The sequence below is a fragment of the Bubalus kerabau genome, unplaced genomic scaffold (genome assembly GCF_029407905.1).
Source record: "Bubalus kerabau isolate K-KA32 ecotype Philippines breed swamp buffalo unplaced genomic scaffold, PCC_UOA_SB_1v2 scaffold_50, whole genome shotgun sequence".
NCBI classification, from domain to species: domain Eukaryota; kingdom Metazoa; phylum Chordata; class Mammalia; order Artiodactyla; family Bovidae; genus Bubalus; species Bubalus kerabau.
The window spans coordinates 158,851-172,720 of record NW_026577904.1 but is presented as its reverse complement, the minus strand read 5'-3'; the positions used below and the strand labels follow the sequence as shown (position 1 = coordinate 172,720).

The 13,870-nt window shown below is 39.5% G+C and overlaps 1 long non-coding RNA gene across 1 annotated transcript in view; it reads right to left on the bottom strand.

Moving 5' to 3' along the window:
* Positions 1 to 6,295: 6,295 nt before the first annotated feature.
* LOC129640864 (uncharacterized) overlaps positions 6,296 to 13,870 on the bottom strand; it is a 118,047-nt gene continuing 110,472 nt past the window's right edge. The window contains exon 3 of the long non-coding RNA XR_008708998.1: positions 6,296 to 6,809. This is a non-coding gene — a long non-coding RNA (uncharacterized LOC129640864). The remainder of the gene's footprint in view (positions 6,810 to 13,870) is intronic.

Below are 13,870 nucleotides of genomic sequence, written 5' to 3'. Positions count from 1 at the left end.
TAGGTAGATATATTCCTAAGTATTTTATTCTTTCCATTGCAATGGTGAATGGAATTGTTTCCTTAATTTCTCTTTCTGTTTTCTCATTATTAGTGTATAGGAATGCAAGGGATTTCTGTGTGTTGATTTTATATCCTGCAACTTTACTATAGTCATTGATTAGTTCTAGTAATTTTCTGGTGGAGTCTTTAGGGTTTTCTATGTAGAGGATCATGTCATCTGCAAACAGTGAGAGCTTTACTTTTTCTTTTTCAATTTGGATTCCTTTTATTTATTTTTCTGCTCTGACTTCTGTGGCCAAAACTTCCAAAACTATGTTGAATAGTAATGGTGAAAGTGGGCACCCTTGTCTTGTTCCTGACTTTAGAGGAAATGCTTTCAATTTTTCACCATTGAGGATAATGTTTGCTGTGGGTTTGTCATATATAGCTTTTATTATGTTGAGGTATGTTCCTTCTATTCCTGCTTTCTGGAGAGTTTTGATCATAAATGGATGTTGAATTTTGTCAGAGGCTTTCTCTGCATCTATTGAGATAATCATATGGTTTTTATATTTCAATTTGTTAATGTGGTGTATTACATTGATTGATTTGCGGATATTGAAGAATCCTTGCATCCCTGGGATAAAGCCCACTTGGTCATGGTGTATGATATTTTTAATGTGTTGTTGGATTCTGATTGCTAGAATTTTGTTAAGGATTTTTGCATCTATATTCATCAGTGATATTGGCCTGTAGTTTTCTTTTTTTGTGGGATCTTTGTCAGGTTTTGGTATTAGGGTGATGGTGGCCTCATAGAATGAGTTTGGAAGTTTACCATCCTCTGCAATTTTCTGGAAGAGTTTGAGCAGGATAGGTCTTAGCTCTTCTCTAAATTTTTGGTAGAATTCAGCTGTGAAACCGTCTGGACCTGGGCTTTTGTTTGCTGGAAGATTTTTGATTACAGTTTCAATTTCCGTGCTTGTGATGGGTCTGTTAAGATTTTCTATTTCTTCCTGATCGAGTTTTGGAAAGTTGTACTTTTCTAAGAATTTGTCCATTTCTTCCACGTTGTCCATTTTATTGGCATATAATTGTTGATAGTACTCTCTTATGATCCTTTGTATTTCTGTGTTGTCTGTTGTGATCTCTCCATTTTCATTTCTAATTTTATTGATTTGATTTTTCTCCCTTTGTTTCTTGATGAGTCTGGCTAATGGTTTGTCAATTTTATTTATCCTTTCAAAGAACCAGCTTTTGGCTTTGTTGATTTTTGCTATGATCTCTTTTGTTTCTTTTGCATTTATTTCTGCTCTAAGTTTTAAGATTTCTTTCCTTCTACTAACCCTGGGGTTCTTCATTTCTTCCTTTTCTAGTTGCTTTAGGTGTAGAGTTAGGTTATTTATTTGACTTTTTTCTTGTTTCTTGAGGTGTGCCTGTATTGCTATGAACTTTCCCCTTAGGACTGCTTTTACCGTGTCCCACAGGTTTTGGGTTGTTGTGTTTTCATTTTCATTCGTTTCTATGCAAATTTTGATTTCTTTTTTGATTTCTTCTGTGATGTGTTGGTTATTCAGCAGCGTGTTGTTCAGCCTCCATATGTTGGAATTTTTAATAGTTTTTCTCCTGTAATTGAGATCTAATCTTACTGCATTGTGGTCAGAAAAGATGCTTGGAATGATTTCTATTTTTTTGAATTTACCAAGGCTAGCTTTATGGCCCAGGATGTGATCTATCCTGGAGAAGGTTCCATGTGCGCTTGAGAAAAAGGTGAAATTCATTGTTTTGGGATGAAATGTCCTATAGATATCAATTAGGTCTAACTGGTCTACTGTATCGTTTAAAGTTTGTGTTTCCTTGTTAATTTCCTGTTTAGTTGATCTATCCATAGGTGTGAGTGGGGTATTAAAGTCTCCCACTATTATTGTGTTATTGTTAATTTCTCCTTTCATACTTGTTAGCATTTGTCTTACATACTGCGGTGCTCCCGTGTTGGGTGCATATATATTTATAATTGTTATATCTTCTTCTTGGATTGATCCTTTGATCATTATGTAGTGACCATCTTTGTCTCTTTTCACAGTCTTTGTTTTAAAGTCTATTTTATCTGATATGAGTATTGCTACTCCTGCTTTCTTTTGGTCCCTATTTGCATGGAAAATCTTTTTCCAGCCCTTCACTTTCAGTCTGTATGTGTCCCCTGTTTTGAGGTGGGTCTCTTGTAGACAACATATGTAGGGATCTTGTTTTTGTATCCATTCAGCCAGTCTTTGTCTTTTGGTTGGGGCATTCAACCCATTTACGTTTAAGGTAATTACTGATAAGTATGATCCCGTTGCCATTTACTTTATTGTTTTGGGTTCGAATTTATACACCGTTTTTGTGTTTCCTGTCTAGAGAATATCCTTTAGTATTTGTTGGAGAGCTGGTTTGGTGGTGCAGAATTCTCTCAGCTTTTGCTTGTCTGAAAAGCTTTTGATTTCTCCTTCATACTTGAATGAGATCCTTGCTGGGTACAATAATCTGGGCTGTAGGTTATTTTCTGTCATCATTTTAAGTATGTCTTGCCATTCCCTCCTGGCTTGAAGAGTTTCTACTGAAAGATCAGCTGTTATCCTTATGGGTATTCCCTTGTGTGTTATTTGTTGTTTTTCCCTTGCTGTTTTTAATATTTGTTCTTTGTGTTTGATCTTTGTTAATTTGATTACTATGTGTCTTGGGGTGTTTCGCCTTGGGTTTATCCTGTTTGGGACTCTCTGGGTTTCTTGGACTTGGGTGATTATTTCCTTCCCCATTTTAGGGAAGTTTTCAACTATTATCTCCTCAAGTATTTTCTCATGGTCTTTCTTTTTGTCTTCTTCTTCTGGGACCCCTATGATTCGAATGTTGTAGCGTTTAATATTGTCCTGGAGGTCTCTGAGATTGTCCTCATTTCTTTTAATTCGTTTTTCTTTTATCCTCTCTGATTCATTTATTTCTACCATTCTATCTTCTAATTCACTAATCCTATCTTCTGCCTCTGTTATTCTACTATTTGTTGCCTCCAGAGTGTTTTTAATTTCACTTATTGCATTATTCATTATATATTGACTCTTTTTTATTTCTTCTAAGTCCTTGTTAAACCTTTCTTGCATCTTCTCAATCCTTGCCTCCAGGCTATTTATCTGTGATTCCATTTTAATTTCAAGATTTTGGATCAATTTCACTATCATTATTCGGAATTCTTTATCAGGTAGATTCCCTATCTCTTCCTCTTTGGTTTGGTTTGGTGGGCATTTATCCTGTTCCTTTATCTGCTGGGTATTCCTCTGTCTCTTCATCTTGTTTAAATTGCTGAGTTTGGGGTGTCCTTTCTGTATTCTGGCAGTTTGTGGAGTTCTCTTTATTGTGGCGTTTCCTCACTGTGTGTGGGTTTGTACAGGTGGCTTGTCAAGGTTTCCTGGTTAGGGAAGCTTGTGTCGATGTTCTGGTGGATGGAACTGTATTTCTTCTCTCTGGAGTGTAATGAAATGTCCAGTAATGAGTTATGAGATGTCTATGGTTTTGGGGTGACTTTGGGCAGCCTGTATCTTGAAGCTCAGGGCTGTGTTCCTTTGTTGCTGGAGAATTTGCTTGGTATGTCTTGCCCTGGAACTTGTTGGCCCTTGTGTGGTGCTTGGTTTCAGAGTCGGTATGGAGGCGTTTGATGAGCTCCTGTCAATTAATGTTCCTTGGAGTCAGGAGTTCCTTGGAGTCAGGGTTTGGACTTAAGCCTCCTACTTCCAGTTATCGGTCTTATTTTTACAGTAGTTTCAAAACTTCTCCTTCTATACAGCACCATTGATAAAACATCTACGTTAAAGATGAAAAGTTTCTCTACTGTGAGGGTCACTCAGAGAGGTTCACAGCGTTACATGGAGAAGAGAAGTGGGAGGAGGGAGTTAGAGGTGACCCAAATGAGATGAGGTGGAATCAGTAGTGGAGAGAGTGGGCTAGCCAGTAGTCACTTCCTTATGTGCACTCCACAACTGGACCGCTCAGAGATGTTCATGGAGTTATACAGAGAAGAGAAGAAGGAGGCAGGAGACAGAGGTGGCCAGAAGGATAAAAGGGGGAAATGAAAAGGAGGGAGACAGATCCAGCAGGTAATCAGTTCCCTAAGTGTTCTCCACCGTCTGGAACACACAGAAATTCACAGAGTTGGGCAGAGTAGAGAGGGGTTAGGGAGGAGATACAGGTGACCTGGTGGAGAAAACGGAGAGTCCAAAGGGAGAGAGAGCAGTCAAGCCAGTAATCTCGTTCCCTAGTGAAAAATGGGTCCTGAAGATTGGGTTCTTAAAGGTACAAAATTGGTAACAAATACATAAAAGCAAAAATTAAAAGTCTAGAGTAGAGTTTGGAATTTCAGAAATGTGATGTTAATGAAAAGAAGAAGGAAAAGAAAGAGAGAAAAAACGAACAAAGAAAAACAAACAAGGTCACGAAAATTATAAAGAAACTACAGGTACAAAATTGATAACTAATACGAAAAAGCAAAAATTAAAAATGTAGAGTAGAGTTTGGAATTTCAAAAATACGTTAAAAAAAAAAAGAAGAAGAAAAATAAAGAGAGAAAACAAACAAACCAACAAAAACAATGTCGCAAAAATTATAAAGAAAATACAGGTACAAAATGATATCAAATACCAAAAAGCATAAATTAAAAATCTTGAGTAGAGTTTGGAATTGCAGATATACGATGTTATATAAAAGAAGAAGAGAAAGAAACAGAGGGGAAAAAAAGAAAGAAAAAAGTCACAGAAATTATAAAAAAAAACTATATGTACAAAATTGATAACATATACCAAAAGGTTAAAATTAAAAATCTAGAGTAGAGTTTGGAATTTAAAAAATACAATGTTAAAGAAAAGAAGAAAAAGGAAAAAAAAAAAAAACGGTCAAAAAATTATAAAATATATATACGAAGTTTGCTGAAGAAAAAAAATAGGTTTTTTTTTTTTTTTTGCCAAGTAATAGTTATAAAAGTGAAAATTAAAGGACAATAGAGGACTTAAAATTTTTAAAAAAATTAAAAAAAAAGAAAAAAATAAAGAAAGATTGATCGTAAAAATAGTAATAATATATCTAGGTCTTTCTCTGGTTTTGTTGTGAGTATTGTGGGTTCAGTTCATTTTTGGCTAGTTCCTTGGTCTGACTTATATTTCTCAAGATCTATAGGCCCCTTCCTATGTAGTCCGTAGTAACCACAGGGTTTTAATCTATGGCCTGTAGCTTCCAAGGCGTTTCCCTCTGTTATAGCTTCTTCTGTTTGCTGGTCTCTTCAGTCTCTGGTTCCCGCTCTGACACAAAGGGGACGGTGGAGGACACTATTTTTTTTTATTTTATTTAGGCTCACTTGTTCAGCCGCGCTGTGGGGAGGGAGGGAGGGATGTTGCAAACAGATAACACTGGCGTGCGCTCGAAGTGCCTCAACCACACTGGGTCTGCCCCGGCTCACGGCGCGTGTATCCTCCCTGCCCACACTGCTCAGGCTCTAGGTTGTTCCGCTGAGAACAATCAGAGGCCGGCCCTGGGCTGAGCTCCCAGGTCCAAGCCGCTCAGGTTCAGGCACTCGGGTAGTCCTCAGAGGCGCAGACTCGGTTGGGCCTGCGTTTTGTGCTCTTCCCAGATCCGAGCAGCTCAGGTGATGACGTGTTTGGCGGGCACCAATGCTGCAACTTATCGCCTCCCCGCCACTCAGTTATCTGGGTGTAAAACCGGCGCACCTTCTCAGTCAGATGTTGACTGTCCAGACCTCCAAGAAGTTTTAGTTAGCAAAGAAGCCTGCTTACAGTTTTATAGATAGTGTCTCTCTTGGGCTGCGATTGCCCCCTTCCGGCTCTGGCTGCCTGTCACCGGAGGGGGAAGGTCTGCAGCCGGCTATCTCTGTTCAGTCCTTTGTTTTGTGCGCGGGCCTGGCGGTGTCTAAGGTTAGGGCTGGCTTTTCGCATGGTAGATATCCCACAGTCTGGTTTGCTAGCCCAAATTATTTCGCTCAGATAGCGCTCAGGACATTCGGGCCCGATTCTTACTCTAAGGGACACAGCCCGCGCCACGCTTCCCTGTCCAGCCCCCGCTTGCTAATGCCGTGTGCAGGCGTCTGCGCTGCTTCTCCGCTGGGGGAGTTACCGTAGGGTTCACAATCTGCGATTTTTAATTGTTTTTTTTTTTTCTCCCTTTTATGTTGCCCTCTGTGCTTCCAAAGCTCAGCAGATTCGGCAGTGAGAAGGTTTCCTGGTGTTTGGAAACTTCTCTCTTTTTAAGACTCCCTTCCCAGGACGGAACTCCGTCCCTCCCTCTTTTGTCTCTTTTTTTGTCTTTTATATTTTTTCCTACCTCCTTTCGAAGAGTTGGGTTGCTTTTCTGGGTGCCTGATGTTCTCTGCCGGCATTCAGAAGTTGTTTTGTGGAATTTACTCGACGTTTAAATGCTCTTTTGATGAATTTGTGGGGGAGAAAGTGTTCTTCCCGTCCTACTCCTCCGCCATCTTGGCTCCTCCAACCGATAACCATTTTTAAAGTGAGAAATTCAAATCAGATTTCCCTAGTGGAATTCCAGTTGAGCTATTCCAAATCTTGAAAGATGATGCTGTGAAAGTGCTGCACTCAATATGCCAGCAAATTTGGAAAACTCAGCAGTGGCCACAGGACTGGAAAAGGTCAGTTTTCATTCCAATCCCAAAGAAAGGTAATGCCAAAGAATGCTCAAACCACCGCACAATTGCACGCATTTCACACGCTAGTAAAGTAATGCTCAAAATTCTCCAAGCCAGGCTTCAGCAATATGTGAACCGTGAACTTCCTGATGTTCAAGCTGGTTTTAGAAAAGGTAGAGGAACCAGAGATCAAATTGCCAGCATCCACTGGATCATGGAAAAAGCAAGAGAGTTCCAGAAAAACATCTATTTCTGCTTTATTGACTATGCCAAAGCCTTTGACTGTGTGGATCACAATAAACTGTGGAAAATTCTTCAAGAGATGGGAATACCAGACCACCTGACCTGCCTCTTGAGAAATTTGTATGCAGGTCAGGAAGCAACAGTTAGAACTAGACATGGAACAACAGACTGGTTCCAAATAGGAAAAGGAGTACATCAAGGCTGTATATTGTCACTCTGTTTATTTAACTTCTATGCAGAGTACATAATGAGAAACGCTGGACTGGAAGAAACACAAGCTGGAATCAAGATTGCCGGGAGAAATATCAATAACCTCAGATATGCAGATGACACCACCCTTATGGCAGAAAGTGAAGAGGAACTCAAAAGCCTCTTGAGGAAAGTGAAAATGGAGAGTGAAAAAGTTGGCTTAAAGCTCAACATTCAGAAAATGAAGATCGTGGCATCCGGTCCCATCACTTCATGGGAAATAGATGGGGAAACAGTGTCAGACTTTATTTTTTGGGCTCCAAAATCACGGCAGATGGTGACTGCAGCCATGAATTTAAAAGACGCTTAATCCTTGGAAGGAAAGTTACAACCAACCTAGATAGCATATTCAAAAGCAGAGACATTACTTTGCCAACAAAAGTTCGTCTAGTCAAGGCTATGGTTTTTCCTGTGGTCATGTATGGATGTGAGAGTTGGACTGTGAAGAAGGCTGAATGCTGAAGAATTGATGCTTTTGCACTGTGGTGTTGGAGAAGAGTCTTGAGAGTCCCTGGGACTGCAAGGAGATCCAACCAGTCCATTCTGAAGGAGATCAACGCTGGGATTTCTTTAGAAGGAATGATGCTAAAGCTGAAACTCCAGTACTTTGGCCACCTCATGCAAAGAGTTGACTCATTGGAAAAGACTCTGATGCTGGGAGAGATTGGGGGCAAGAGGAGAAGGGGACGACAGGGAATGAGATGGCTGGACGGCATCACTGACTCGATGGACATGAGTGTGGGTGAACTCCGGGAGTTGGTGATGGACAGGGAGGCCTGGCGTGCTGCAATTCATGGGGTCGCAAAGAGTCACACACCACTGAGCGACTGATCTGATCTGATCTGAGTGTTCTCTTTAGAGACAACTCCAACTAATTCTTTGTTACACTCATTGGTGAATTGAAATCCTCTGTCCTGAATTACAAAGTTCTAAGGGTACTTGTGATTTTCTTTAACTTCCTATAATATGCTGATACTCAAGTTGTGTGGAAGTTTTAGAGGTGATGTTAACAGCTGTGTAGGTCATGCAAGACACCGTCTGGAATTTAAAAAAAAAAAACCACACACATACACTACCACTGAGATTATACATAAAGACATATTTCCTGCAGGTTTAAAGTAAAGGACTAGAGTATAAGGCCATCATACTAGAGTCAGCAGTCTTGGCTCCTTCCACAAGAAGAGCTTACAGGAGAGCCACCTCAAAATTTTGTTAAGACATGAGTTCTACAAAGCCACAGTCATCAAGACAGTATGGTACTGGCACAAAGACAGAAATATAGATCAATGGAACAAAATAGAAAGCCCAGAGATAAATCCACGCACCTATGGACACCTTATCTTTGACAAAGGAGGCAAGAATATGCAATGGAGAAAAGACAATCTCTTTAACAAGTGGTGCTGGGAAAACTGGTCAACCACTTGTAAAAGAATGAAACTAGACCACTTTCTAACACCATACACAAAAATAAACTCAAAATGGATTAAAGATCTAAACGTAAGACCAGAAACCATAAAACTCCTAGAGGAGAACATAGGCAAAACACTCTCCGACATACATCACAGCAGGATCCTCTATGACCCACCTCCCACAATATTGGAAATAAAAGCAAAAATAAACAAATTGGACTTAATTAAACTCAAAAGCTTCTGCACAACAAAGGAAACTATTAGCAAGGTGAAAAGACAGTCTTCAGAATGGGAGAAAATAATAGCAAATGAAGCAACTGACAAACAACTAATCTCGAGAATATACAAGCAACTCCTACAGCTCAATTCCAGAAAAATAAATGACCCAATCAAAAAAGAACTATGAACTGAAGAACGATGGACTGAGGTTTGGGACACTGTATAGCAGGCAGTGATTAAGACTATCCCCAAGAAAAAGAAATGCAGAAACACAAAGGATGTCTGAAGAGGCCTTACAAATAGCTGAGAAAAGAAGAGAAGCAAAAGGCAAAGGAGAAAAGGAAAGATATACCCATCTGAATGCAGAGTTCCAAAGAATAACAAGGAGAGAGAAGAAAGACTTCGTCAGTGATCAATGCAGACAATTAGGAATCAATAGAATGCGAAAGTCTAAAGATCTCTTCAAGAAAATTACAGATACCAAGGGAACATTTCGTGCAAAGATGGGCACAATAAAGGGCAGAAATGGTATGGACCTAACAGAAGCAAAAGGTATTAAGAAGAGGTGACAAGAATACACAGAAGAACTATACAAAAAAGATCTTCATGACCCAGATAACCACGATGGTGTGATCACTCACCTAGAGTCAGACATCCTGGAATGCAAAGCCAAGTGGGCCTTAGGAAGCATCACTATGAACAAAGCTAGTGGAGGTGATAGAATTCCAGTTGAGCTATTTCAAAACCTAAAAATGATACTGTGAAAGTGCTGCACTCAATATGCCAGCACATTTGAAAACTAAGCAGTGGCCACAGGACTGGAAAAGGTCCATTTTCATCCCAATCCCTAAGAAAGGCAATGTCAAAGAATACTCAAACTACCGCAAAATTACACTCATCTCACACAGGAACAAAGGAATACTCAAAATACTCCAAGCCAGGCTTCAACAGTACATGAACAGTGAACTTCCAGAGGTTCAAGCTTGATTTAGAAATGACAGGGAACCAGAGATCAAATTGCCAACATCCTTTGGATCATCAAAAAAGCAAGAGAGCTCCAGAAAAACATCTACTTCTGCTTTATTGATTATGTCAAAGCCTTTGACTGTGTGGATCACAACAAACGGTGGAACATTCTGAAAGAGATGGGAATACCAGACCACTTGACCTGCCTCCTGAGAAATCTGTATGCAGATCAAGAAGCAACAGTTAGAACTGGACATGGAATGACAGACTGGTTCCAAATCAGGAAAGGAGTACATCAAGGTTGCATATTGTCACCCTGCTTATTTAATTTATATGCAGAGTACATACATCATGAGATATGCCAGGCTGGATGAAGCACAAGCTGGAACCAAGACTGCGGGGAGAAATACCAATAACTGAGATGACACCACCCTTATGGCAGAAAGCGAAGAACTGAAGAGCCTGTTGATGAGAGTGAAAAAGTTGGCTTAAAACTCAACAGTCAGAAAACAAAGATCATGGCATCCATTCCCATCACTTCATGGCAAATAGGTGGGGAAATAATGGAAACAGTGACAGAATTTATTTTCTTGGGCTCCAAAATCACTGCAGATGGTGACTGCAGCTATGAAATTAAAAGACACTTCCTCCTTGGGAGAAAAGCTATGACCAACCTAGACAGCATATTAAAAAGCAGAGACATTACTTTGCCAACAAAGGTCCATGTAGTCAAAGATACACTTTTTTCAATAGTCATGTATGGATATGAGAGCTGGACTATAAAGAAAGCTGAGCACTGAAGAAATGATGCTGTTGAACTATCGTGTTGGAGAAGACTGTTGAGAGACCCTTGGACTACAAGAAGATCCAACCAGTCCATCCTAAAGGAGATCAGTCCTGGGTGTTCATTGCAAGGACTGATGCTGAAGCTGAAACTCCAATACTTTGGCCACCTGATGGGAAGAAGTGACTCATTGGAAAAGACCCTGATGCTGGGAAAGATTGAAGGCAGGAGGAGAAGGGGACGACAGAGGATGAGATGGTTGGATGGCATCACCGACTCGATGGACATGAGGTTTGAGAAAGCTTAGAGAGTTGGTGATGGACAGGGAAGCCTGGTGGGCTGCAGTCCATGGTGTCACAAAGAGCTGGACATGACTGAGCAACTAAACTGAAGAGACTAGATCTTAAAAGTTCTCATCACAAGAAAAAAAATTCTGTTGCTATGTGTGGTGATGGATGTTATTAATAATAGACTTATTGTGGTGACCATTCTGCAATATATACAAATACTGAATCATTGTGCTTATACCTCAAACTAACATAATGTTGTATGTCAATTATATCTCAATTTTTAAAAAATGAGTAAAGAAGAAATCCTCCCAGAAATATGCAGAAAATATTTCCCCAAAGGAAACACAATATTTACAAAACAGAACAGAATTTAAACAAAGCTGAATAAAAGCATAAAGGAGGTTAGAGAAGATATTACATCAACAAACCAATCATGCTATTATATAAAATGACTGATCAGGGAACCAAAAGAAAACAAGTTTGTACAGTATGGTACTGGCACAAAGACAGAAATATAGATCAATGGAGCAAAATAGAAAGCCCAGAGATAAATCCACGCACCTATGGACACCTTATCTTTGACAAAGGAGGCAAGAATATACAATGGAGAAAAGACAATCTCTTTAACAAGTGGTGCTGGGAAAACTGGTCAACCACTTGTAAAAGAATGAAACTAGACCACTTTCTAACACCATACACAAAAATAAACTCAAAATGGATTAAAGATCTAAACGTAAGACCAGAAACCATAAAACTCCTAGAGGAGAACATAGGCAAAACACTCTCCGACATACATCACAGCAGGATCCTCTATGACCCACCTCCCACAATATTGGAAACAAAGCAAAAATAAACAAATGGGACCTAATTAAACTCAAAAGCTTCTGCACAACAAAGGATACTATTAGCAAGGTGAAAAGACAGCCTTCAGAATGGGAGAAAATAATAGCAAATGAAGCAACTGACAAACAACTAATCTCGAGAATATACAAGCAACTCCTACAGCTCAATTCCAGAAAAATAAATGACCCAATCAAAAAATGGGCCAAAGAACTAAATAGACATTTCTCCAAAGAAGACATACAGATGGCTAACAAACACATGAAAAGATGCTCAACATCACTCATTATCAGAGAAATGCAAATCAAAACCACTATGAGGTACCATTTCACACCAGTCAGAATGGCTGCGATCCAAAAGCCTACAAGTAATGAATGCTGGAGAGGCTGTGGAGAAAAGGGAACCCTCTTACACTGTTGGTGGGAATGCAAACTAGTACAGCCACTATGGAGAAGAGTGTGGAGATTCCTTAAAAAACTGGAAATAGAACTGCTTTATGATCCAGCAATCCCACTGCTGGGCATACACACTGAGGAAACCAGAAGGGAAAGAGACACGTGTACCCCAATGTTCATCACAGCACTGTTTATAATAGCCAGGACATGGAAGCAACGTAGGTGTCCATCAGCAGAGGAATAGATAAGAAAGCAGTGGTACATATACACAATGCAGTATCACTCTGCCATTAAAAAGAAGACATTTGAATCAGTTCTAACGAGGTGGATGAAACTGGAGCCTATTATACAGAGTGAAGTAAGTCAGAAAGAAAAACACCAATACAGTATACTAACGCATATATATGGAATTTAGAAAGATGGTAACAATAACCCTGTGTACGAGACAGCAAAAGAGACACTGATGTATAGAACAGTCTTTTGGACTCTGTGGGAGAGGGAGAGGGTGAGATGATTTGGGAGAATGGCATTGAAATATGTATAATATCATATATGAAACGAGTCGTCAGTCCAGGTTCGATGCACGATACTGGATGCTTGGGGCTGGTGCACTGGGACGACCCAGAGGGATGGTATGGGGAGGGAGGAGGGAGGAGGGTTCCGGGTGGGGAACACATGTATGCCTGTGGCAGATTCATTTCAATATATGGCAGAACCAATACAATATTGTAAAGTTTAAAAATAAAATAAAATAAAAAGAAAACAAGTTCTTAGAAATTTTCAGTTATGATTACTAAAATTAAAAAACTTAGTAGGATATTTGGACAATACATTTGAGGAGATTTGCCTATAAAAATACAGTAAAATGGAAAAAGATGGGGCTGAGGTGGATGAAGATGAGCAAGATATAGAAATTGAGAACTTAGAAAGAAATAGAATTCAAAAAGTTCAAACCTAGAATAATACAAATCACAGAAGGAGGAATCCAAGAAAAAATAAATAAATTATCGAAGCAAGAATTCAAGTGGAAAGTGAATGTGTTCATTGCTCAGCCATGTCTGACTCTTTGCACCCCATGGACTGTAATTCTCCAGGCTCCTCTGTCCATGGAATTCTCCAGGCAAGAATACTGGAGTGGGTAGCTATTCTCTTCACCAAAGGATCTTACCAACCCAGGGATCGAACCCAGGTCTCCTGCATGGCAGGCAGATTCTTTTACTGCCAGAACCATGAGAAAGCCCATAATAATTAAAGGGACTGACTGTCTCAATGGTAAACTACATAAATCTATAGATGAAAGAAAATACTTAGTGTCCACTCCAGTGGATTAAATAAATAAAAAAAGACTGCACACAGCAATGTAAACTTTTAGAACAAAGTCAGATGGGTATTACATTTCTTATCAGCAACACTGAGTGCTAGAAGATATTTTCAGATACAGGCTCAGAAAATTTATGTACCATATTCCTTCTTTAGGGAGCTGTGACAATAAACTATAGCAAAATGAAAATAAGCCAAAAATATGTTGGCATGAATCCAGAAAAAATGGATGGAAGCCCATGAATCAGAAAAACATGAAGTGCTGAGATGACAGCTTGAGAGCAATAATTCTAGAGAGGAGCAGGGATATGGAGCCCTCTAGGGGAGGATTTGGGAGACAGGGGGACTTCATGACATCTTGAAGAGTTTTAGAAGAAAGTGAAGAGAGATCAGTTTCAGTTTCTGATATGTAAAGAACTTAGAAGTTTTCTCTGTCGCCCTCACAAGATAAAAGCTGTATCAACTGCAAATCAATGACTTTCCTTAGATCCATCAGAGAATTGA